This window comes from Sphaeramia orbicularis, chromosome 6 (genome assembly GCF_902148855.1).
Source record: "Sphaeramia orbicularis chromosome 6, fSphaOr1.1, whole genome shotgun sequence".
Lineage (NCBI taxonomy): Eukaryota > Metazoa > Chordata > Actinopteri > Kurtiformes > Apogonidae > Sphaeramia > Sphaeramia orbicularis.
The window spans coordinates 50,653,550-50,676,908 of NC_043962.1; positions in this window are offsets into that span (position 1 = coordinate 50,653,550).

Here is a 23,359-nt window from a genome sequence, read left to right on the forward strand (position 1 = left end):
CACTCCAGGCTCCTTGTCCAAGGCAAAGGGCTCCGGGCTTGGTGTCTGTTCTATGCTCCGGACTCCAAGCTCCAGCCTCTAGGCTCGGGGACAGTTTCAGGCACTGCGCATCGGGCTCCAGGCTCAAGGCTCCATGACCCAAACTTAAGGTCAAGGCTCCAGGTTCCTTGCTGGGGGTAATTTCCAGGCTCAAGGCTCCAGGCTCCTTCCTAAGGGATCAAGGCTTTGGGCTCGGAGTATGTTCGTGGCTCCGGGCTCAAAGTTTTAGGCTCCTTATTTCGGGCTCAGTTATAGGCTAAAGGCTCTATGCTCCAGTCTCTATGCTCCAGGCTCATGACTACGCGTTCCAGGCTACAGGCACCTGGCTCCAGGCTGAAGCCTCCGGGCTCCAGGCTCCAGCCTCGGGGTCAGTTCCATGCTCCGGGCTCAAGATTCAAGGCTCAAGGCTCTGGGTCAGTTCATGGCTCCAGTCACCAGGTTCTAGACTCCAGGCTCAAGGCTCCATACTTCAAGCTCTGAGCTCTAGGCTATAGGCTCCAGGGTCGGTTTCAGTTCCAGGCTCCATGCTTCAGGCTCCGTGCTCAAGGCTCTGGGCTCAGTGTCAGTTCCAGGCTCTGTGCTCCCCCCTCAAGGCTTCAGGCTCAGGACTCCAGGCTCAAGGGTCTAGGCTTCTTTCTCAGGGTAAGTTCCATGCTTGGGGTTTCACGCCTAGTGCTCCAGGCTCCTGGCTTTTGGCTTTGGGTCTTCTACCAGGCTCTTTGCTCCATGCTCATGGCTCCAGGCTCCAAGTTCAAGGCTCAAGGCTCCAGGCTCCAGGTTCAAAGCTCCAGGCTCAAACCTCCAGGCTCTGGGCTCGGGATCATTTCAAGGCTCCGGGCACCAGGACCCAGGTTTCGGGTTCCATGCCCTGGCCTTTGGGCTCCAGACTCCAGGCTCCGGGCATTGGGTCAGGTCAAGTTCCGGTCTCCAGGCTTAAGGCTCCAGGCTTCGGGCTCGGGCTAAGTTCCGAGCCTGGAGCCCACGCCCTGGGCTCCAGGCTCTGGGATCGCGGGTCATTTCCACACTCAGGGCTCCAGAATCAAGGCTTTGGACTCGGAGTCAGTTCCAGGCTCCGGGCTCCAGGCTCCAGGCTCCTGGCTCCAGTGTCCAGACTCAGATCTCCATACTCACGGCTCAATGCTCCGAGCTCCAAGCTCCAGGCTCCAGGCTCGGGGTCAGTTCCAGTCTCCGGGCTTCTGGGTCCTGACTCAAGGTTCCGTGCTCGGAGTCAGTTCCAGTCTCCGGACTCCAAGCTCCAGGAAGAGGGTCATTTCCAGGCTCCTGGCTCAAGACTCCAGGCTAACGGCTCTTGACTCGGGGTCAGTACAAGGCTTTGGGCTCACAGCTCCAGGGTCATGGCTCTTGACTCGGGGTCAGTACAATGCTTTGGGCTCACAGCTCCAGGGTCACGGCTCCATGCTCACGGATCCATGCTCCGGACCCCAGGTTCCGAGCTCAAGGTTCTGTGCTCGGGGTCAGTTCCAGGCTCCGCGCTCCACGCTACATGTTCAGGGTTCCGGGCTCGGGGTCATTACTTGGCTCCGGGCTCCAAGGTCAGGTCCAGGCTCTATGCTCAAGGCTCCAAGCTCACGGCTCCATGCTACGGGCTCCAGGCTTGGGGTAAGTTCCAGGGTTTGGGTTTAAGGCTCAGGGATCAAGGATAAATGTTCATAGTCAGTTCAAGGCTCCGGGTTCTTTGCTCCGGGCTCGGGGTTACTTCGAGTATCTTGGTTCTGGGCTCCAGTCTTTAAGGTTTAAGGGCTCTAGATTCCGGCACTAGGCTCCAGGCTCCAGGCTCCAGGCTCCAGGCTCCCGGCTCCCGGCTCCAGTCTCATGGCTCAAGGCTCCAGGCTCACGGCTCCATGCTCCAGGCTCAAAGCTCCAGGTTCCAGGGTCTTTGTCAGTTGCAGGACTTAATGCTCAAGGCTACCGGCTCAAGACTCAAGGCTCTTGATCAGTTCCAGGCTCCGGGCTAAAGGATCCAGGCTCAGGGCTCCGGGCTTTGTGTCTTTTCCATGCTCCGGGCTCAAAGCTCCAACCTCTAGGCTCGGGGTCAGTTTCAGGCACTGCGCATCGGGCTCCAGGTTCCAGGTTCCATGACCCAAACTTAAGGTCAAGGCTCCAGGATCCTTGCTGAGTGTCATTTCCAGGCTCCAGGCTCTGGGCTCCAGGCTTTGGGCTCTGGGTCTTCTTCCAGGCTCCAGGCTCATGGCTCATGGCTAAAGGCTCCCGGTTCCCGGCTCTGGGCTCGCGATCAGTTCCCGATTCCGATCTCCAGGACCCAGGTTTCCGGTTTGGGGTTTATTCCATGCTCTGGCCTTTGGGCTCCGGGCTCCAGGCTTCGGGCTCAGGGTAAGTTCAATGCCGGGCTTTCAACCCTGGCCTCCAGGTTCTGAAAACGGGGTCATTTCCACGCTCTGGGCTGCAGAATCCAGGTTCGAAGGCTCCAGACTCCAGGCTCCAGGCTCCAGGCTCCAGGCTCCAGGCTCGGTATCAGATCCAGTCTACGGGCTCCAGGGTCCGGGCTCAAGGTTCCGTGCTTGGGGTCAGTTCCAGGCTCCAGGCTCAAGGCTCCAGGAATGGGCTCTAGGCTCCACGCTCCTTGCTCAGCGCTCCAGGCTCCAGGCTTCAGGCACGGGGTCATTTCCAGGCTCCGGACTCCAAGGCTCAAATCTCCATGCTCACGGCTCTACGCTCACGGCTCTACGCTCACGGCTCCATGCTCCGGGCTCCAGGCACGGGGTCACTTTGAGGATCTGGGCTCAGAGCTCCAGTCCTTAAGCCCGTGTCTGTAAGATCCGCGCTCCAGGCTCCGCCCTCCAGACTCAAGGCTCCAGGTTATTTGTAAGTGGCAGGCTCCGTTCTCCAGGTTAACGGCTCCAGACTACGGTCTCGGGTTCAGTTCCAGGCTCGGTGCTACGTCCTCCGGCCTCCGACCTCCGGGTTCCGGGCTCCAGCCTCCGGGTTCCATGTTTGGGGACATTTCCAGGCTCCGGGCTCCGGGCTCCGGGCTCCGGGCTCCGGCTCGGGCTCCGGGCTCCGGGCTCCGGTCTCGTGTTCAGTTCCAGGCTCAAGGCTCCGGGATCTAGCGCTGGGTTATAGGCTACAGGCTCACCACAATGCACAGACCTCTCGGTTTTCCTGGTTTTCCGAGTAGAAGAGGCAAAAATGTCATTTTTGAGCGTTTAAGACGATAAGAAGCTTTTTTTCCTTTAGAAATGAATGTTTTAGTCTCACGGAAAATTTTATGAACTGGTAAGTCTATGACAAAACAGCCATAAACCACTTATTTCTGCCTATTTTTAGTGTTTCATGCTTTTCTGCGTAGAAGAGGCAGAATGTCATTTTTGAGCGTTTAAGACGATAAGAAGCTGTTTTGGTCACTTTGAGACAAGGATATTTTTTTCTCAAGCAAAACGTCATGAACTGAAAAGACGCATACAAAACAGCCATAAAACACTTATTTCTGACTGTTTTTTAGTGTTTTCATGCTTTTCTGAGTAGATGAGGCAAAAATGTCATTTTGAGCGTTTCAGACGATAAGAAGCTGTTTTGGTCACTTTGAGACAAGGATTTTTTTTTGGCAAGCAAAACGTCATGAACTGATAAGACGTATACAAAACAGCCATAAAACACTTATTTCTGACTTGTTTTTAGTGTTTTTATTCTTTTCTGAGTAGAAGAGGCAAAAATGTCATTGTTGAGCGTTTCAGACAATAAGAAGCTGTTTTGGTCACTTTCAGACAAAGATGTTTGTTTTTTTTTCAAGCAGAACTTCATGATTTGAGAAGACTTTTAAGAAAAAGCCATAAAACACTTATTTCTGACTTGTTTTCAGTGTTTTCATGCTTTTCTGAGTAGAAGAGGCAAAAATGTCATTGTTGAGCGTTTCAGACTATAAGAAGCTGTTATGGTCACTTTGAGACAAGGATTTTTTTTCTCAAGCAAAACGTCATGAACTGATAAGACGTATACAAAACAGCAATAAAATACTTATTTCTGACTTGTTTTTAGTGTTTTTATTCTTTTCTGAGTAGAAGAGGAAAAAATGTCATTTTTGAGCGTTTCAGACAATAAGAAGCTGTTTTGGTCACTTTCAGACAAAGATGTTTTTTTTTTCAAGCAGAACTTCATGATTTGAGAAACTTTTAAGAAAAAGCCATAAAACACTTATTTCTGACTTGTTTTCAGTGTTTTCATGCTTTTCTGCGTAGAAGAGGCAAAATGTCATTTTTGAGTTTTTCAGACGATAAGAAGCTGTTTTGGTCACTTTGTGACAAGGATGTTTTTTTTCAAGCAGAACTTCATGATTTGAAATTACTTTTTAAAAAAGCCGTAAAACACTTATTTCTGACTAATTTTTAGTGTTTCATGCTTTTCTGAATAGAAGAGGCAAAAATGTCATTTTTGAGCGTTTCAGACGATAAGAAACTGTTTTGGTCACTTTGAGAAAAGGTGTTTTTTTTCTCAATCAAAATGTAATGAACTTTGTAATGACTTTGACAAAAAAGCCATGAAACACTTATTTCTGACTTGCTTTTAGTGTTTTCATGCTTTTTTGTCTGTATGGGTAAAAATGTCATTTTATGGCGTTTCACGCAAGCAAAAGCTGATTTGGTCACTTTTGAGAAAAGGATGTTTTCAAGCACAACGTAAAGCTTCACACTTAGTTCTTGCATTTCTAAAACCGCACCGTGGAGATGGAATGCTGACTTAAATTGCAACCACACTCTAGTGGAAAAACTCTGTCCATGGTCCTGAATTCTTTGTCTTTCTCTTGTTCTCTCTCTCCCTCTTCCCTCCAACCCCTGTTGCACACTGGCGTGCATGGACGAGGAAGAGCACTGGGAAATGTCGCACTGACCGTTGTCAGGGTTAGACCGGGACGGCTGGTGGACGGTGTGGACTCTGTCTTTTTTCCAGTCCGTGTGGGACATTGTTATATTTCCAGAGACAGAACACCGGTCAGCCTAACCCCGTTTTCAAGCTCCGGTTCTTTTCTCATCTGGAACTGGATAACGATAAAACATGAACCGTAACTTTGTTATTTTTTTTCCAGAGACAACCCCTTAAAGTCTAACACCTTTTTTTTTTTTTTTTTTTTAACCTCCGGGGCTTCTCCTCAACTTTAGCCGAAAATCTAACCTTGTTCCAGGTCATAATCTTTTCTCAAGGCTCCAGGCTGAAGTCTCCAAGCTCAAGGCTCCATGCTCAGGGTAAGTTCCATGCTCCAGGGTCAAGGCTCCAAGCTCAAGGTTCGGGGTCAATTCCAGGCTCAAGTCACCGGTCTCAAGGCTCCGGGATCCAGGTTAGAGGCGCTATGCTTCAAGCTCTTGGCTTCAGGCTCCAGGCTCCAGGGTCGGGGTCATTTCCAGGCTCCGGGCTCTGGGCTCCAGGCTCCACGCTCCGGGCTCCACGCTCCGGGGTCAGGGTTCAAGACTCCAGGATCCATGCTCCAGGCTCAAGGCTCAAGGCTCCAGGCTCCTCTCTCCAGAATCCATGCTTCAAGCTCTGGGATCCAGGCTCCATGCTCGGGGTCAGTTCAAGGCTGCAGGCTACCGGCTCCATGCTCCAGGCTCCGGGCTCAGTGTCAGTTCCAGGCTCCGGGCTCCCGCTCAAGGCTCCAGGCTCCGGGTTCCAGGCTCTGGGCATGGGGTCAGTTCCAAGTTCGGTCTCCAGCTTTCAGGCTCCACATTTCAGGCTCGGGGTTAGTTCCAGGCTAATGGCTCAATTTTCCAGGCTCGTTGCTACGCGTACCAGGCTCCAGGCTACTGGCACCAGGCTGAAGGCTCAAAGCTCAAGGCTCCAGGCTCGGGTAAGTTCCTTGCTCCAGGCTCAAGCCTCCAAGCTCAAGGCTCGGGGTCAGTTCCAGGCTCAAGGCTCTAGGCTCCGCTCTCCAGGCTTCGCTCTCCAGGCTCCGGGCTGCAGGCTATGGGCTCCAGGCTCCTAGTTGCGGGCTCCAGGCTCCGCTCCGGGCTCCGGGCAAGGGGATAGGTTTCCAAGTTCCAGTCTCCCGGCTTCAGGCTCCAGGCTTCTGGCTCGGGGTAAGTTCAATGCTTTGGGTTTCACGCCCATTGATCCATGCTCCCGGAAGGAGGTTTTTTCAAGGCTCCAGGCTCCTGGCTTTGAGCTTGGGGTCTTCTTCCAGGCTCTAGGCTCCATGCTCATGTCTCCAGGCTCCAAACTCCAGGCTCAAGGCTCCAGGCTCTGGGCTAAAAGCTCCAGGCTCTGGGCTCGGGATCAGTTCAAGACTCCGGGCACCAGGACCCAGGTTTTGAGTTCAGGGTGTGTTCAAATCCTCTGGCCTTTGGGCTCCAGACTCCAGGCTCCGGGCATTGGGTCAGGTCCAAGTTACGGTCTCTAGGCTTAAGGCTCCAGGAATCGGGCTCGGGCTAAGTTCCATGCTCGGGGTTTCATGCCCTGGGCTCCACACTCTGGGACCGGGTCATTTCCACGCTTCGGGCTCAAGCATCCAGGCTCCGAACTCGGAGTCAGTTCCAAGCTCCAGGCTCGTGGCTCCAGGCTCAAAGCTCCATGCTCACGGCTCAATGCTCCGAGCTCCAGGCTCCAGGCTTTGGGAAAGTTCCAGGGTTCCAGGACTCTGGGTTAAAGGCTCTGGGATCAGGGTAGTTTTTTGCTCAAGGCTCCAGTTTGCAGGCTCCAGGCTCCAAGCTCCAGGCTCCGGGCTCCAGGCTCACGGCTCCAGGCTCACGGATTCGGGCTCAAGGCTTCAGGCTCCAGGCTCAGGGTTTGTTCCAGGCTCTGGGTTCCAGCCTCCTACGTCTAGGCTCCGCACTCAAGGCTCCGGGCTCCGGGCTCCGGGCTCCAGGCTCAAGGCACGGGGTCATTTCTAGGCTCCGGTCTCCAAGGTCTGGACGTGTGGTCAGTTCTAGGCTCCGGGCTCCAGGCTCCTGGTTCTGGGCTCAGGGCTACAGGCTCAGGGTCAGTTCCAGTCGCCGGGCTCCAATGCTCAGGGCTCCAGTTTCAAAGCTTCAAGTTCCAGGCTCAAGGCTACATGCTCCAGGCTCCATGTTCCAGGCTCCAGGCTCCAGGCTCGAGGCATGGGGTAGGTTAAAGTTCTGGGATCCAGGAATAAGGCTCCAGGTTTCGGGTTTGGGGTAAGATCGAGGCTCCGGGTTCCACGCCCTGGGATAAAGACTCCGGGCACGGGGTTATGTCCAGTCTCCGGGCTCCATGCTCCCGGCTTAAAGCTTCCGGCTGAAAGCTCATGGCTCCGGGTTCGGGATCTGTTCCAGACTCCGGGTTCCAGGCCCCAGGTTCCAGGGTCGGGGTCAGTTCCAAGCTCAAGGCTCATTATCAGTTCGAAGCTCCGGGCTCTAGGCTCTAGGGTCCGGGTTCGGAGTCAGTTCCAGGCTCTGGGCTCCAGGTTCCAGGCTCCAGGCTAATCGATCCAGTATCCGGGCTCCGGATTCGGGGTCAGTTCCATGCTCCAGTCTCCAGTCTCCGGTTAAGTTCAAGGCTCCAGGCTCCAAGTTCGGGGCCTCAGGCTCCGGACTCCAGGCTCAAGGCTCAAGGCTCCAGGCTCCGGGCATGGAGTCAGTTCCAAGATCCGGTCTCCCGCCTCTCAGGCGCCAGGCTTCTGGCTCCACACCCAGGGCTCCAGGCTCCAGGCACGGGTTTTTTTTCCAGGCTCCAGGCTCCAGGCTTTGGGGTAGGGGTCTTCTTCCAGGCTCTCGGCTCCAGGTTCAAGGCTCCAGGCTTAAAGCTCCAGGCTCAAAGCTCCAGTCTCTGGGCTCAAGATCAGTTCCAGACTCCTGTCTCCAGGACCCAGGTTTCGGGTTCGGGGTGTATTCCATGCTCTGGCCTTCAGGCTTGAGGATCAGGCTTCGGGCTCGGGCAAAGTTTCATGTTCGGGGATCCACGCCCCTGGCTCCAGGCTCAGAGAACGGGGTCATTTCCACACTCCGTGCTCCAGAATCCAGGTTCAAGGCTCCGCCCTCGAGGTCAGTTCCAGGCTCCGGGCTCCAGGCTCACGGCTCCATGCTCATGGCTCAATGCTCCGAGCTCCAGGCTCCAGGCTCCATGCTCCATGCTCCAGGCTCCGGGCTCGGGGTCAGTTCCAGTCTCCGGGCTCAAGGCTCCAGGCTCTGGGCTCAAGGCTCCGGGCTCCAGGCTCCGGGCTCCCAGCTTTTGGTCTTTTCCAGGCTACGAGAACCAGTCAAAAGGTTCCAGACTCAAGGATTGGGGTCCGTTCAACCCGAAACCTGGGTCCCTGGAGACCGGACTCAGGAACTGATCTTGAGCCCAGAGCCTGGAGCTTTGAACCTGGAGCCGGGGTTTTTTTTTCCAGGCTCCAGGCTCCAGGCTTTTGGGGTAGGGGTCTTCTTCCAGGCTCTCGGCTCCAGGTTCAAGGCTCCAGGCTTAAAGCTCCAGGCTCAAAGCTCCAGTCTCTGGGCTCAAGATCAGTTCCAGACTCCTGTCCCCAGGACCCAGGTTTCGGGTTCGGGGTGTATTCCATGCTCTGGCCTTCAGGCTTGAGGATCAGGCTTCGGGCTCGGGCAAGTTTCATGCTCGGGGATCCACGCCCCTGGCTCCAGGCTCAGAGAACGGGGTCATTTCCACACTCCGTGCTCCAGAATCCAGGTTCAAGGCTCCGCCCTCGAGGTCAGTTCCAGGCTCCGGACTCCAGGCTCACGCTCCAGGCTCCAGGCTCCAGGCTCCAGGCTCCAGGCTCACGGCTCCATGCTCATGGCTCAATGCTCCGAGCTCCAGGCTCCAGGCTCCATGCTCCAGGCTCTGGGCTCGGGGTCAGTTCCAGTCTCCGGGCTGCAGGGTCCTGGCTCAAGGTTTTGGGCTCGGGGTCAGTTCCAGTCTTCGGGCTCAAGGCTCCAGGCTCTGGGCTCAAGGCTCCGGGCTCCAGGCTCCGGGCTCCAGCTTTTGGTCTTTTCCAGGCTACGAGAACCAGTCAAAAGGTTCAAGACTCAAGGATTGGGGTCCGTTAAACCCGGAACCTGGGTCCTGGAGACCGGACTCAGGAACTGATCTTGAGCCCAGAGCCTGGAGCTTTGAACCTGGAGCCGGGAGCCTTGAACCTGGTGCCTTGAGCCTGGAAGAAGATCCCAAGCCCAAAGCCTGGAGCCCAGAGCCTGGAAAAAACCCTGTGCCTGGAGCCTGGAGCCCTGGGTTTGGAACCCCAAGCATGGAACTTACCCCGAGACAGAAGCCTGGGGCCTGACAGCTGGGAGACCGGCACTTGGAACTGACTCCATGCCTGGAGCCTGGAGCCTGGAGCCTTGAGCCTGTAGACTTGAGCCGTGGGTCTGGAACTTTGAGCCTGGAGCATGGAGCCTTGAACTGAACCGGAGACTGGAGCCTGAAGACTGGAGCGTGGAACTGACCCCGAATCCGTAGCCCGGATACTGGATTGATGAACCTGGAGCCTGGAGCCTGGAAACCTGGAGCCTTGAACTGATGCAAAACCCGGACCCTAGAGCCAAGTGCCCGGAGCCTAGAACTGGTCACGAGCCTGGAGCCTGGAGCCTGGAAGAAGACACCAAGCTCAACGTCTGAATCATGGAGCCTGGTGCGAGCAGACTGGAACTGACCTGAAACCCTTATCCTGGAGTCTGGAGGCTGGAGCCTGGAACTGATCACGAGCCCATAGCCTGGAGCGCAGAGCTTGGAGCTTTGAACCTGGAGCCTGGAGTCTGGAGTTTGGAGCCTGGAGCCTGGAAGAAGACCCTGAGCCCAAAGCCTGGAGCCCGGAGCCTGGTGCTGGGAGCCTTGAGCTTGGAACGCGTAGCAACGAACCTGGACTATGGAGCCTTTGGCCTGGAACTGGCCTCGAGCCCGAAAAGTGAAGCCTAAAACCTGGAGACCAGATCTTGGAACTGACCCCATGCCAAGAGCCTGGAGCCTGGAGCCCGGAGCCTGGAGACTTGAGGGGGGAGCACGGAGCCTGGAACTGACACTGAGCCTGGAGCCTTGAGCCCAGAGCCTGAAGCATGGAGCCCGGAGCCTGGAACTGACCCCCGACTCTGGAGCCTATAGCCTGGAGCCCAGAGCCTTGTGACTGGAGCCATGAACTGATCCTGAACCTTGAGCCTGGAGTCTTGAGCCCGGAGCATGGAAACTGACCCCGAGGCTGGAGCCTGGAGCCTGGAGACTGGAGCCTTGAGCCTGGAGCCAGGTGCCATTCGCCTGGAACGTGTAGTCACGAACTTGGAGCATAGAACCTTTAGCCTGGAACTGTGCCAAAAATATGGATTGGAGCCCGGAACCCAGATACTCGAAGTGACCCCGAGCCCGGAGAAAAGAACCCGGAGCCTTGAACTGACCATGAACATTGAGCCTTGATCCATGAGCCTGGAACCCGAACCCTGGAACTTACCCCAAGCCTAGATCCTGTAGCATGGAGCCGTGAGCTTGGAGCCTGGAGCATAGAGCCTGGAACTGACCTTAAGTCCGGACCTCTGAGCCAAGAGCCCTGAACATGGAGCGAGGAGTGCGGAGCCTGGAACTGACCCCGAGCACAGAACCTTTGAGCTATGAGCCTGGGGCATGGAGCATGGAGCCTTGAGCATGGAGCCGTGAGCATGGAGCCGTGAGCCTGGAGCCGTGAGCCAAAAGCCTTGTACTGACCCAGAGTCAAAAGCCTGGACCTTGGAGTCTTGAGCCCGGAGCCTGGAAATGCCCTCTGCTGGAGCCTTGAGCCCAGAGCCTAGAACTGACCCCGAGCACAAAACCTTGAGCCAGGACCCTGCAGCCCGTAGACTGAACTGACCCCGAGCCTGGAGCCTGGAGCTCGGAGCATTGAGCCGTGAGCATGGAGCTGTGAGCCTGGAGCCTGGAGTCCGGAGCCTGGAACTGACCCCCGAGTGCGGAGCCTTGAAGCTGGATTCTGGAGACCGGAGTTTGGAAATGACCCCGTTCTCAGAGCCTGGAGCCAGGAGCGTGGATCCCCGAGCATGGAACTTACCCCGAGCCAGAAGCCTTGAGACTTGAGCCCGAAGGCCAGAGCATGGAATACTCTGAGCATGGAACCCGAAAACTGGGTCCTGGAGACTGGAGTCTGGAACTGATCTTGAGCCCAGAGCCTGGAGCTTTGAGCATGGAGCTTTGAGCCTGGAGCCTTGAGCTTGCGCCTGGAGACCTGAGCCTGGAGTCTGGAACTGGAGCTTGGAGTCATGAGCCTTGAACTGAACCGGAGACTGGAGCCTTAAGACTGGAGCGTGGAACTGACCCCGAATCCGGAGCCTGGATACTGGATCGATGAGCCTGGAGCATGGAACCTGGAACCTTGAGCCCGGAGCCTTGAACTGACGCCAAATCCGGATCCTAGAGCCTAGTGCCCGGATCCTCGAATCTGATCCGAGCCTGCAGCCTGGAGCCTGGAGCCTGGAGCCTGGAGCCTGGGAAGAAGACACCAAGCCCAAAGTCTGGATCACGGAGCCAGGAGACTGGAACTGACCCCGAACCCTAATCCTGGAGCCTGGAGGCCGGAGCCTGGAACTGATCACGAGCCCATAGACTGGAGCTTGTAGCCTGGAGCTTGTAGCCTGGAGCCTGGAGTCTGGAGCCAGAGCCTGGAGCCTGGAGTCTGGAGCATTGAGCCCGGATTCTTGAACTTACCCCAATCCTGGAGTCTGGAGCCTTTAGCTGGAGCTCGTCGCCTGGAAAAGACCAAAAGCTGGGATTCTGGAGCCCGAAGCCTGGTGCCTGTAGCCTGGAGCCTGTAGCCTTGAGCCTTAAACTGACACCGAGCCCGGAGATAGGAACGCGGAGCCTTGAGCGTGGAGCCTGTAGCCCGGAGCCCGGAACCCGCAATCTAGATCCGGAGCCCGGAACCCAGAACCGGAATCTAGAGCCCGAGCCATGAGCCTTGAGTCTGGAGCCTGTAACTGAGACCCGAGCTCAGAGCCCAAACCCTGACCCTGGTCCTTAGCCCTAACCTGAACCCTATAACCTTTAGCCCGAGCCCGGAGCCCAAAACCCTGGCCCTGGCCTCAGCCCTAACCCTAAACCCTGGAACGGAGGCCGAGCCCGAGCCCGGCTCAAGCTCCAGGCTCTGTGCTCGGGATCAGTTCAAGGCTCCGGGCACCAGGAACCAGGTTTCAGGTTCAGGGTGTATTCCATGCTCTGGCCTGTGGGCTCCAGACTCAAGGCTCCGGGCATTTGGTCAGGTCCAAGTTCCGGTCTTCAGGCTTTAGGCTCCAGTATTAAGGCTCCAGGTGTCGGGCTCGGGCTGAGTTCAATGCTCGGGGTTCCACGCACTGGGCTCCAGCCTCTGGGAACGGGGTTCATTTCCATGCTCCAGGCTCCAGAATAAAGGCTTCGGACTCAGAGTCAGTTCCAGGGTCCAGGCTCGTGGCTCCAGGCTCAGGCTCCATGCTCACGGCTCATGCTCCGAGCTCCAGGCTCCAGGCTCCAGTCTAAAGGCTCACAGCTTCATGCTCCAGGCTCAATGCTCCGAGCTCAGGGCTCCAGGGCTCCACGCTCCAGGCTCGGGGTCAGTTCCAGTCTCCGGGCTTCTGGGTCCTGACTCAAGGTTCCGTGCTCGGAGTCAGTTCCAGTCTCCGGACTCCAGGATCCAGTCAAAGGGTCATTTCCAGACTCCTGGCTCAAGACTCCAGGCTCCAGGCTCTTGACTCTGGGTCAGTACAAGGCTTTGGGCTCACAGCTCCAGGGTCACGGCTCCAATCTCACGGATCCATGCGCCGGACCCCAGGTTCCGAGCTCAAGGTTCTGTGCTTGGGGTCAGTTCCAGGCTCCGCGCTCCACGCTCCATGTTCAGGGCTCCGGGCTCGGGGTCATTTCTTTTCTCCGGGCTCCAAGGACCGGACTTAAGGTCATTTCCAGGCTCCATGCGCCAGGCTCCAAGCTCACGGCTCCATGCTACAGGCTCCAGGCTTGGGGTAAGTTCCAGGGTTCGGGCTCCAGGCTCAGGGATGAAGGATCAATGTTCATGGTCAGTTCAAGGCTCCGGGTTCGTTCCTCCGGGCTCGGGGTCACTCTGAGTATCTTGGTTCTGGGCTCCAGTCTTTAAGGTCTGGGCTCTAGATTCTGTGCACAAGGCTCCAGGCTCCAGGCTCACAGCTCAAGGCTCCAGGCTCCAGGCTCCAGGCTCAAGGCTCCAAGCTCCAGGCTCAAGGCTCCAGGCTCAAGGCTCCAGGCTCCAGGGTCTTGGTCAGTTGCAGACTCTGTGCTCTAGGCTACCGGCTCAAGACTCAAGATCAGTTCCAGGCTCCTGGTCCCAGGCACAGGGCTCGGGCTTGGTGTCTGTTCCATGCTCCGGGCTTCCAAGCTCCAGCCTCTAGGATCGGGATCAGTTTCAGGCCACTGCACATCCAGGCTCCAGGCTCCAGGCTCCATGACCCAAACTTAAGATAAAGGCTCCAGGTTTCCTTGCTGGGGGTAATTTCCAGGCTCCAGGCTCCTTCCTAGGGATCAAGGCTTGGGCTCGGAGTAGGTTTGTGGCTCCGGGCTCAAAGTTTAAGGCTCACTATTTCGGGCTCAGTTCAAGGCTCTATGCTCCAGGCTCTATGCTCCAGGCTCGTGACTACGCGTTCCAGGCTCCAGGCACCTGGCTCCAGGCTCAAGGCTCCGGGCTCCAGGCTCCAGGCTCCAGCCTCAGGGTCAGTTCCATGCTCCGGGCTCAAGACTCAAGGTTCAAGGCTCTGGGTCAGTTCATGGCTCCAGTCACCAGGTTCTAGACTCCAGGCTCAAGGCTCCATACTTCAAGCTCTGAGCTCTAGGCTATAGCCTCCAGGGTCGGTGTCAGTTCCAGGCTCCGGGCTCCATGCTTCAGGCTCCGGGCTCAAGGCTCTGGGCTCAGTGTCAGTTCAGGCTCCGTGCTCCCCCCTCAAGGCTGCAGGCTCCAGACTCCAGGCTCAAGGGTCCAGTCTTCTTGCTCGGGGTAAGTTCCATGCTTGGTGTTTCACGCCAAGGGCTCCAGGCTCCTGGCTTTGGGCTTGGGGTCTTCTTACAGGCTCTTGGCTCCATGCTCATGGCTCCAGGCTCCAAGCTCCAGGCTCAAGTCTCCAGGCTCCAGGTTCAAAGCTCCAGGCTCAAAGCTCCAGGCTCGGGCTCGGGATCAGTTCAAGGCTCCGGAAACCAGGACCCAGGTTTCGGGTTCCATGCACTTTCCTTTGGGCTCCAGACTCAAGGCTTCGTGCATTGGGTCAGGTCCAAGTTCCGGTCTCCCGGCTTAAGGCTCCAGGCTTCTGGCTTTGGCTAAGTTCCATGCTCGGGGTTCCACGCCCTGGGCTCCAAGCTCTGGGAACGGGGTCATTTCCCACACTCAGGGCTCCAGAATCAAGGCTTCGGACTCGGAGTAAGTTCAGGCTCTGGGCTCCAGGCTCCAGGCTCCTGGCTCCAGGCTCAGTCTCCAGGACTCACAGCTTCATTCTCACGGCTCAATGCTCAGCGCTCCAAGCTCCAGGCTCAGGCTTGGGGTCAGTTCCAGTCTCCGGGCTTCTGGGTCCTGACTCAAGGTTCCGTGCTCGGAGTCAGTTCCAGTCTCTGGACTCCAGGCTCCAGGCAGAGGGTCATTTCCAGGCTCCTGGCTCAAGACTCCAGGCTCACTGCTCTTGACTCGGGGTCAGTACAAGGCTTTGGGCTCAAAGCTCCAGGGTCACGGCTCCATGCTCACGGATCCATGCTCCGGAACCCAGGTTCAGAGCTCAAGGTTCTGTGCTCGTGGTCAGTTCAAGGTTCCGCGCTCCATGCTCCATGTTCAGGGCTCCGTGCTACGGGCTCCAAGCTTGGGGTAAGTTCAAGGGTTCGGGCTCCAGGCTCAGGGATCAAGGATTAATGTTCATGGTCAGTTCAAGGCTCCGGGTTCTTTCCTCCGGGCTCGGGGTCACTTCGAGTATCTTGTTCTGGGCTCCAGTCTTTAAGGTCTGGGCTCTAGATTCCGTGCACTAGGCTCCCGGCTCAAGGCTCCAGGCTCATGGCTCCATGCTCCAGGCTCCAGGCTCAAGGCTCCAGGGTCTTGGTCAGTTGCAGACTCCGTGCTCCAGGCTACCGGCTCAAGACTCTAGGCTCTGGATCAGTTCCAGGCTTCCGGGCTAAAGGATCCAGGCTCAGGTCTCCGGGCTTGGTGTCTGTTCCATGCTCCGGGCTCAAAGCTCCAGCTTCTAGGCTCGGGGTCAGTTTCAGGCACTGCGCATCGGGCTCCAGGCTTTAGGTTCCATGACCCAAATTTAAGGTCAAGGCTCCAGGTTCCTTGCTGAGGGTCATTTCCATTCTCCAGGCTCCAGGCTCCGGGCTCCAGGCTTTGGGCTCTGGGTCTTCATCCAGGCAAAAGGCTCCAGACTCAAGGATTGTGGTCAGTTCAACGCTCCGGGCTCAAGACTCAAGGCTCCAGGCTCCAGGCTCCAGGGTCGGGGTCATTTCCATGCTCCGGGCTCAAGGCTCAAAGCTCTGGGCTCGGGGTCAGTTCCAAGCTCTGGGCACCGGGCTTCAGGCTCTGGATTCAAGACTCCATGCTCCACGCTCAGGGCGCCGGGCTCCAGGCTCCATGCTGCAAGCTCGGGCTCCTGGCTCAATGCTCCCAAGCTTCCGGGCTCCTGGCTCTGACGCAATGCTCCAAGCTCCGGGTCCTTGTTCCTGGCTCCTGGCTCCGGGCTCAGGGCTTCGAGTGTCAAGGCTTCAGGCTCCAGGCTCAGGGTTTGTTCCAGGCCTGGGCTCCAGGTTTCAGTATAAGGGCCAGTTCCAGGCTTCGTACTCCATGCTCCGTGCTAAAGGCTCGGGGGTCAGTTCCAGGCTCTGGGTTCCAGCCTCCTACGTCTATGCTCCGCACTCAAGGCTCCGGGCTCCAGGCTCAAGGCACGGGGTCATTTCTAGGCTCCGGTCTCCAAGGTCTGGACGTGTGGTCAGTTCTAGGCTCCGTGCTCCAGGCTCCTGGTTCTGGGCTCAAAGCTTCAAGTACAGGCTCAAGACTACATGCTCCAGGCTCCATGTTCCAGGCCTCCCAGGCCCAAGCTCCAGGCATGGGGTAGGTTCAAAAGTTCGGGGATCCAGGAATAAGGCTCCAGGCATCGGGTTTGGGGTAAGATCAAGGCTCCGGATGCCACGCCCTGAGCTAAAGACTCCGGGGACCGGGGTTATGTCCAGTCTCCGGGCTCCATGCTACCGGCTCAAAAGCTTCCGGCTCAAAGCTCATGGCTCCGGGTTCTGGATCTTTTCCAGACTCCTGGTTCCATGCCCCAGGTTCCAGGGTCGGGGACAGTTCAAGCTCGAAGCTCCGGGCTCAAGGCTCCGCAATCAAGGATCCAGCCTCTGGGCTAAGGTCAGCTCCGGGCTCCGGGCTCCAGGCTCCGGAGCCTCCGGGATCCGGGCTCCGGGCTCCGGGATCCGGGCTCCGGGCTCCGAGCTCCGAGCTCCTCCGGGCTCTGGTTCAGTCCAGTCTCGAGGTCCTGGCTCCAGGCTCTGGGCTCCGGCTACCGGGCTAAGGGCTTTTGGCTTCAGGGTCTTCTTTCAGGCTCCAGGCTCCAGGACCAGGTCCAGGCTCCAAGCTCCAGACTCCGCGCTCAAGGCTATGGGCTCATGATCAGTTCCAGGCTCCGGCCTCCAGGCTCCAGGTTCCAGGCTCCAGGATTATGATTCGGGGTAAGTTCCAGTCTCCAGTCTCCAGGCTCCAGGCTCAGGCTCCAGGCTCCAGGCTCATTATCAGTTCGAGGGCCCCGGGCTCTAGGCTCTAGGGTCCGGGTTTGGCGTTAGTTCCAGGCTCAGGGCTCCAGGTTCCAGGTTCCAGGTTCCAGGCTCCAGGCTCATCGATCCAGTATCCGGGCTCCGGATTCGGGGTCAGTTCCATGCTCCAGTCTCCAATCTCTGGTTCAGTTTCAAGGCTCCAGGCTCCAAGGCTCCGAGTTCGGGGCCTCAGGCCTCCGGACTCCAGGCTCCAGGCTCCCAGGCTCAAGGCTCAAGGCTCCAGGCTCCGGGCATGGAGTCAGTTCCAAGTTCCGGTCTCCCGACTCTCAGGCGCCAGGCTTCTGGCTCCACACCCAGGGCTCCAGGCTCCAGGTACGGGGGTTTTTTTCAGGCTCCAGGCTCCAGGCTTTGGGCTAGGGGTCTTCTTCCAGGCTCTCGGCTCCAGGTTCAAGGCTCCAGGCTGAAAGCTCCAGGCTCAAAGCTCCAGTCTCTGGGCTCAAGATCAGTTCCAGACTCCGGTCACCAGGAACCAAGGTTCGGGTTCGGGGTGTAATCCATGCTCTGGCCTTCGGGCTTCAGGCTCCAGGCTCACGGCATCATGCCCATGGCTCAATGCTCCGAGCTCCATGCCCCAGGCTCCGGGCTCGGGGTCAGTTCCAGTCTCCGGGCCTGCAGGGTCCTGGCTCAAGGTTTGGGCTCGGGGTCAGTTCCAGGCTCCGGGCTCAAGCTCAAGGCAGAGGGTCATTTCCAGGCCCCGGGCTCAAGACTCCAGGCTCTTGAATCCGGCTCAAGTACAAGGCTTTGGGGCTCCCAGGTCCAGGCTCACGGCTCCATGCTCACGGCTCCATGCTCCGGGCCCCAGGCTCTGAGCTCAAGGTTCTGTACTCGTTGTCATTTCTTGGCTCCGGGCTCAAAGGTCCAGGCTCAAAGCTCACGGCTCCATGCTACGGGATCCAGGCTGGGGTAGTTCCAGGGTTCGGGTTCCAGGCTCAGGGATCAAGGCTCAATGTTCATGGTCAGTTCAAGGCTCCGGGTTCTTTTCTCCGGGCTCGGGGTCACTTTCACGTACCTGGGTTCCGGGCTCCAGTCTGTAGGTCTGGGCTCTAGATTCCGTGCACTAGGCTTAAAGGTTCTAGGCTCCAGCTACATTGTCCAGGCTCATGGACACCAGCTCCAGGGTCTTGGAAAGTTGCAGGCTCCGTGCTCATGCCAGACTCCAGGCTTGGTATCAGTTTCAGGCTCCAGGCTAAAGGATCCAGGCTCCACGCTTCAGGCTCCTGGTTCCAGGCACAGGGCTCGGGCTTGGGTCAGTTCCATGCTCCAGGCTCAAGCCTCTAGGAAACTGACCCCGAGCAGTTTCAGGTAACCGCGCTATCGGGCTCCGGCTCCAGGCTCCCGGCTCCGTGCCCCAAACACCAGGTCAAGGCTCCAGGTTCCTTGCTCAGGGTAATTTCCAGGCTTTGGGCTCTGGTGTCCAGGCTTCAGGCTCCAGGCTCAAGGCTCAGTGTCAGTTCCAGCTTTGGGCTCAGGTTCCGTTCACGCAGGATCCAAGCTCCATGCTCCATTCTCCATGCTCCGGGATTGGGTCAATTAAGTGGCTCAAGGCTCCAGGCTCAGCCAAACTCCAGGCTCCCGGCTCCATAGCTCCGGGCTTGGGGTCAGTTAAGGGCTCCAGGCTCCAGGCTCCAGGCTCCAGATTCCAGGCTCTGGGATCCAGGCTCTGCGCTCCATTCCCTGGTTTCAAGATCCGGCTAGGGTTAAGTCCAGGACTCCGGGCTCAGGGCTCAAGCTCCTGTCTCCAGGCTTCAGATTCCGGGCTCCCTGCTCAAGGCTCATGGCTCGCGGTCAAGGCTCCAGGGGCTCCAGGCTTTGAGCTTTGGGGCAGTTCCATTCTCCGGGTACCAGGCTTAAGGCTCCAGGCTTAAGGCTCTGGGTCAGTTCCGCTCCGGGCTCAAGGCTCCGTGCTCCAGGCTCATGGTTTCCGTGTACCAGGCTCCCATTCCAGACACCGAGCTGCAGGATCCGGGATCGGGATCAGGTCGAGGCTCTGGGCTCAAGGCTCTGGGATCAGGGTCAGTTTGTTGCTCCGGGCTCCAGTTTGCAGGCTCAAGGCTCAAGGCTCCAGGCCCCAGGCTCCGCGTTCCTTCCTCCGGGATCCAGATTGGGCTCGGAGTATGTTTCGTGGCTCCGGGCTCAAGGTTTGAGGCTCCATATTTTGGGCACAGTTTCAGGCTACAGGTTCTATGCTCCAGGTTCGTGACTATGCGTTCCAGGCTAATGACACCTGGCTCCAGGCTAAAGGCTCCGGTCTCCAGGCTCCAGCCTCGGGGTCAGTTCCATTCTCCAGGCTCAAGGCTCCACGCTCAAGGCTCCATGCTTCATGCTCTGGGCTCCAGGCTTTTGGCTCCAGGGTCGGGGTCACTTCCAGGCTCCAGGCTCCATGCTTCAGGCTTGGCTCAAGGCTCCGGGCTCAGTTTCAGTTCCAGGCTCCGTGCTCCCCCTTCAAGGTTCCAGGCTCTGGGATCCAGGCTCTTGGCATGGGGTCAGTTCCAAGATCTGGTCTCCAGGTTTAAGGCTCCACTTTGGATTCCGCGCACTAGGCTCAAAGCTCAAGGCTCCAGGCTACATGGTCCAGGCTCAAAGCGCCAGGCTCCAGGGTCTTGGTCAGTTGCAGGCTCCGTGCTCAAGGCCAGACTCCAGGCTCGGTATCAGTTTCAGGCTCCAGGCTAAAGGATCCAGCCTCCGCGCTTCAGGCTCCTGGTTCCAGGCACAGGGCTCCGGGCTCGAGGTCAGTTCCAGGCTACAGGCTCCATAGTCCAGGTTCGTTGATACGCATTCCAGGCTCAAGGCTCCAGGCTGAAGTCTCCAAGGCTCCAGCCTCAGGGTAAGTTCCATGCTCCAGGATCAAGGCTCCAAGCTCAAGGCACAGGATCAGTTCCAGGCTTAAGTCACCGGCTCTAGGCTACGGGTTCCAGGGTAGAGGCGCTATGCTTCAAGCTCTTGGCTCCAGGCTCCAGCTCCACACGGGGTCAGTTCCAGGCTCCGGGCTCCATGCTCCGGGGTCAGGGCTCAAGACTCCAGGATCCATGCTCCAGGCTCCAGGCTCCTCTCTCCAGGATCCATGCTTCAAGCTCTGGGATCCAGGCTAAAGGCTCCATGCTCGGGGTCAGTTCAAGGCTCCAGGCTCCATGCTTCTGGCTACGGGTTAAGTGTTAGTTCCAGGCTCCGGGTCCCGCTCAAGGCTCCAGGCTCCGGGCTCCAGGCTCTGGGCATGGGGTCAGTTCCAAGTTCCGGTCTCCAGCTTTTAGGCTCCACATTTCAGGCTCGGGATTAGTTCCAGGCTAATGGCTCAATTTTCCAGGCTCGTTGCTACGCGTACCAGGCTCCAGGCTTCTAGCACCAGGCTGAAGGCTGAAGGCTCAAAGCTCAAGGCTCTAGGCTCGGGGTAAGTTCCTTACTCCGGGCTCAAGCCTCCAAGCTCAAGGCTTGGGGTCAGTTCCACGCTCTAGGCTCCAGGCTCCATGCTCAAGTCTGCATGGTTCAAGCTCTTGGCTCCAGGCTCGGGGTCGGTTCCAGGCTCAAGGCTCCAGGCTCCGCTCTCCAGGCTTCACTCTCCAGGCTGCAGGCTGTGGGCTCCAGGCTCCGTGTTGTGGGCTTAGGGCTCAAGGCTCTGGGCTCCGGGCAAGGGGATAGGTTCCAAGTTCAGGTCTCCCGGCTTCAGGCTCCAGGTTTCTGGCTCGGGGTAAGTTCAATGCTTGGGGTTTCACGCCCAGGGCTCCAGGTTCCCGGAACGAGGTTTTTTCCAGGCTCCTGGCTTTGAGCTTGGGGTCTTCTTCCAGGCTCTAGGCTGCATGCTCATGGCTCCGGGCTCCAAGCTCCAGGCTCAAGGCTCCAGGCTCTGGGCTAAAAGCTCCAGGCTCTTGGCTCGGGATCACTTCAAGGCTCCGGGCACCATTACCCAGGTTTTGACTTCAGGGTTTGTTCAATGCTCTGACCTGTGGGCTGGACTCCAGGCTCCAGGCATTGGGTCAGGTCCAAGTTCCGGTCTCTAGGCTTAAGGCTCCAGGCTTCGGGCTCGGACTAAGTTCCATGCTCTGACTTCCATGCCCTGAGCTCCAGGCTCTGGGACCGGGTCATTTCCACGCTTCGGGCTCAAGAATCCAAGCTCCGAATTCGGAGTCAGTTCCAGGCTCCGGGCTCGTGGCTCCAGGCTCACAGCTCCATGCTCACGGCTCAATGCTCCGAGCTCCAGGCTCAAGGCTTTGGGTTAGTTCCAGGGTTCCAGGGCTCTGTGCTTAAGGCTCTGGGATCAGGGTCAGTTTTTTGCTACGGGCTCCAGTTTGCTGGCTCCAGGATCTGTGCTCTAGGCTCATGGCTCAACGCTCAAGGCTCCAGGCTTACGGCTCCAAGCTCCAGGCTCAAGGCTCCAGGCTCCAGGGTCTTGGACAGTTACAGACTATATGCTAAAGGCTACCGGCTCAAGACTCTAGGCTCGGGATCAGTTCCAGCCTCCGGCCTAAAGGATCCAGGCTCCGCACTCCAGGCTCCTGGTTCCAAGCAAAGGGCTCCGGGCTTTGTGTCTGTTCCATTCTCGGGCTCCAAGCTCCAGCCTCTAGGCTCGGCGTCAGTTTCAGGCACTGCGCATCGGGCTCCAGGCTCCAGGCTCCATGACCCAAACTTGAGGTCAAGGCTCCAGGTTCCTTGCTGGGGGTTATTTCCAAGATCCAGGCTCCAGGCTCCTTCCTAAGGGATCAAGGCTTTTGGGCTCGGGAGTATGTTCGTGGCTCCGGGCTCAAAGTTTTAGGCTCCTTATTTGGGTCTCAGTTCAAGGCTACAGGCTCTATGCTCCAGGCTCTATGCTCCAGGCTCGTGACTACGCGTTCCAGGCTCCAGGCACCTGGCTCCAGGCTCAAGGCTCCGGGCTCCAGGCTCCAGCCTCGGGGTCAGTTCCATGCTCCGGGCTCAAGACTCAAGGCTCAAGGCTCAAAGCTCTGGGTCAGTTCATGGCTCCAGTCACCAGGTTCTAGACTCCAGGCTCAAGGCTCCAGTCTCAAGTCTGCATGGTTCAAGCTCTCTGCTCCGGGCTCGGGGTCAGTTCCAGGCTCAAGGCTCCGCTCTCCAGGCTTTGCTCTCCAGGCTCCGGGTTGCAGGCTATGGGCTCTTGGCTCCGTGTTGCGGGCTTAAGGCTTAAGGCTCCAGGCTCCAAGCTCCAGGCTCCAGGCTCCAGGCTCCCAGGCTCCAGGCTCCAGGCACCAGACTCCGGGCAAAGGGATAGGTTCCATGTTCCGGTCTCCCAGCTTCAGGCTCCAGGCTTCTGGCTCGGGGTAAGTTCAATGCTTGGGGTTTCACGCCCAGGGCCCCAGGTTCCCGGAACGAGGTTTTTTCCAGGCTCCGGACTCCTGGCTTTGAGCTTGGGGTCTTCTTCCAGGCTCTAGGCTCCATGCTCATGTCTCCAGGCTCCAAGCTCCAGGCTCAAGGCTCCAGGCTCTGGGCTAAAAGCTCCAGGCTCTGTGCTCGGGATCAGTTCAAGGCTCCGGGCAGCAGGACCCAGGTTTTTAATTCAGGGTGTGTTCAATGCTGTGGCCTGTGGGCTCCAGACTCTAGGCTCCGGGCATTGGGTCAGGTCCAAGTTCCGGTCTGTACGCTTAAGGCTCCAGGCTTCGGGCTCGAGCTTAGTTCCATGCTCGGGGTTTCATGCCTTGGGCTCCAGGCTCTGGGACGAGGTCATTTCCACGCTTCGGGCTCAAGAATCCAGGCTCTGAATTCAGAGTCAGTTCCAGGCTCCGGGATCGTGGCTCCAGGCTCAAGCTCAAGGCTCCAGGCTTGGGGTAAGTTCCAGGGTTCCAGGGCTCTGGCTAAAGGCTGTGGGATCAGGGTCAATTTTTTTGTTCCAGGCTCCAATTTGCAGGCTCCAGGCTCCAGGCTCCAGGCTCCAGCTCCAAGCTCAAGGCTCACGGCTCCAAGCTCCAAGCTCAAGGCTCCAGGGTCTTAGTCAGTTGCAGACTCCTTGCTCCAGGCTATCGGCTCAAGACTCTAGGCTCGGGATAAGTTCAGGGCTCCGGGCTAAAGGATCCAGGCTCCGCACTCCTGGTTCCTGGTTCCAGGCACAGGGCTCTAGGCTTGGTTTCTGTTCCATGCTCTGGGCTAAAAGCTCCAGCCTCTAGGCTCGGGGTCAGTTTCAGGCACTGCGCATCGGGCTCTGGGCTCCAGGCTCCATGACCCAAACTTAAGGTCAAGGCTCCAGGTTCCTTGCTGGGGGTTATTTCAAGGCTCCAGGCTCCTTCTTAAGGGATCAAGGCTTTGGGCTCGGAGTATGTTCATGGCTCCAGGCTCAAAGTTTTAGGCTCCTTATTTCGGGCTCAGTTCAAGGCTACAGGATCTATGCTCCAGGCTCGTGACTACGCGTTCCAGGCTACAGGCACCTTGCTCCAGGCTCAAGGCTCCGGGCTCAAGGCTCCGGGCTCCAGGCTCCAGCCTTGGGGTCAGTTCCATGCTCCGGGCTCAAGACTCAAGGCTCAAGGCTCTGGGTCAGTTCATGGCTCCAGTCACCAGGCTCTAGACTCCAGGCTCAAGGCTATACTTCAAGCTCTGAGCACTAGGCTATAGGCTCCAGTGTCAGTTTCAGTTCCAGGCTCCATGCTTCAGGCTCTGGGCTCAAGGCTCTGGGCTCAGTGTCAGTTCCAGGCGCCGTGCTCCCCCCCTCAAG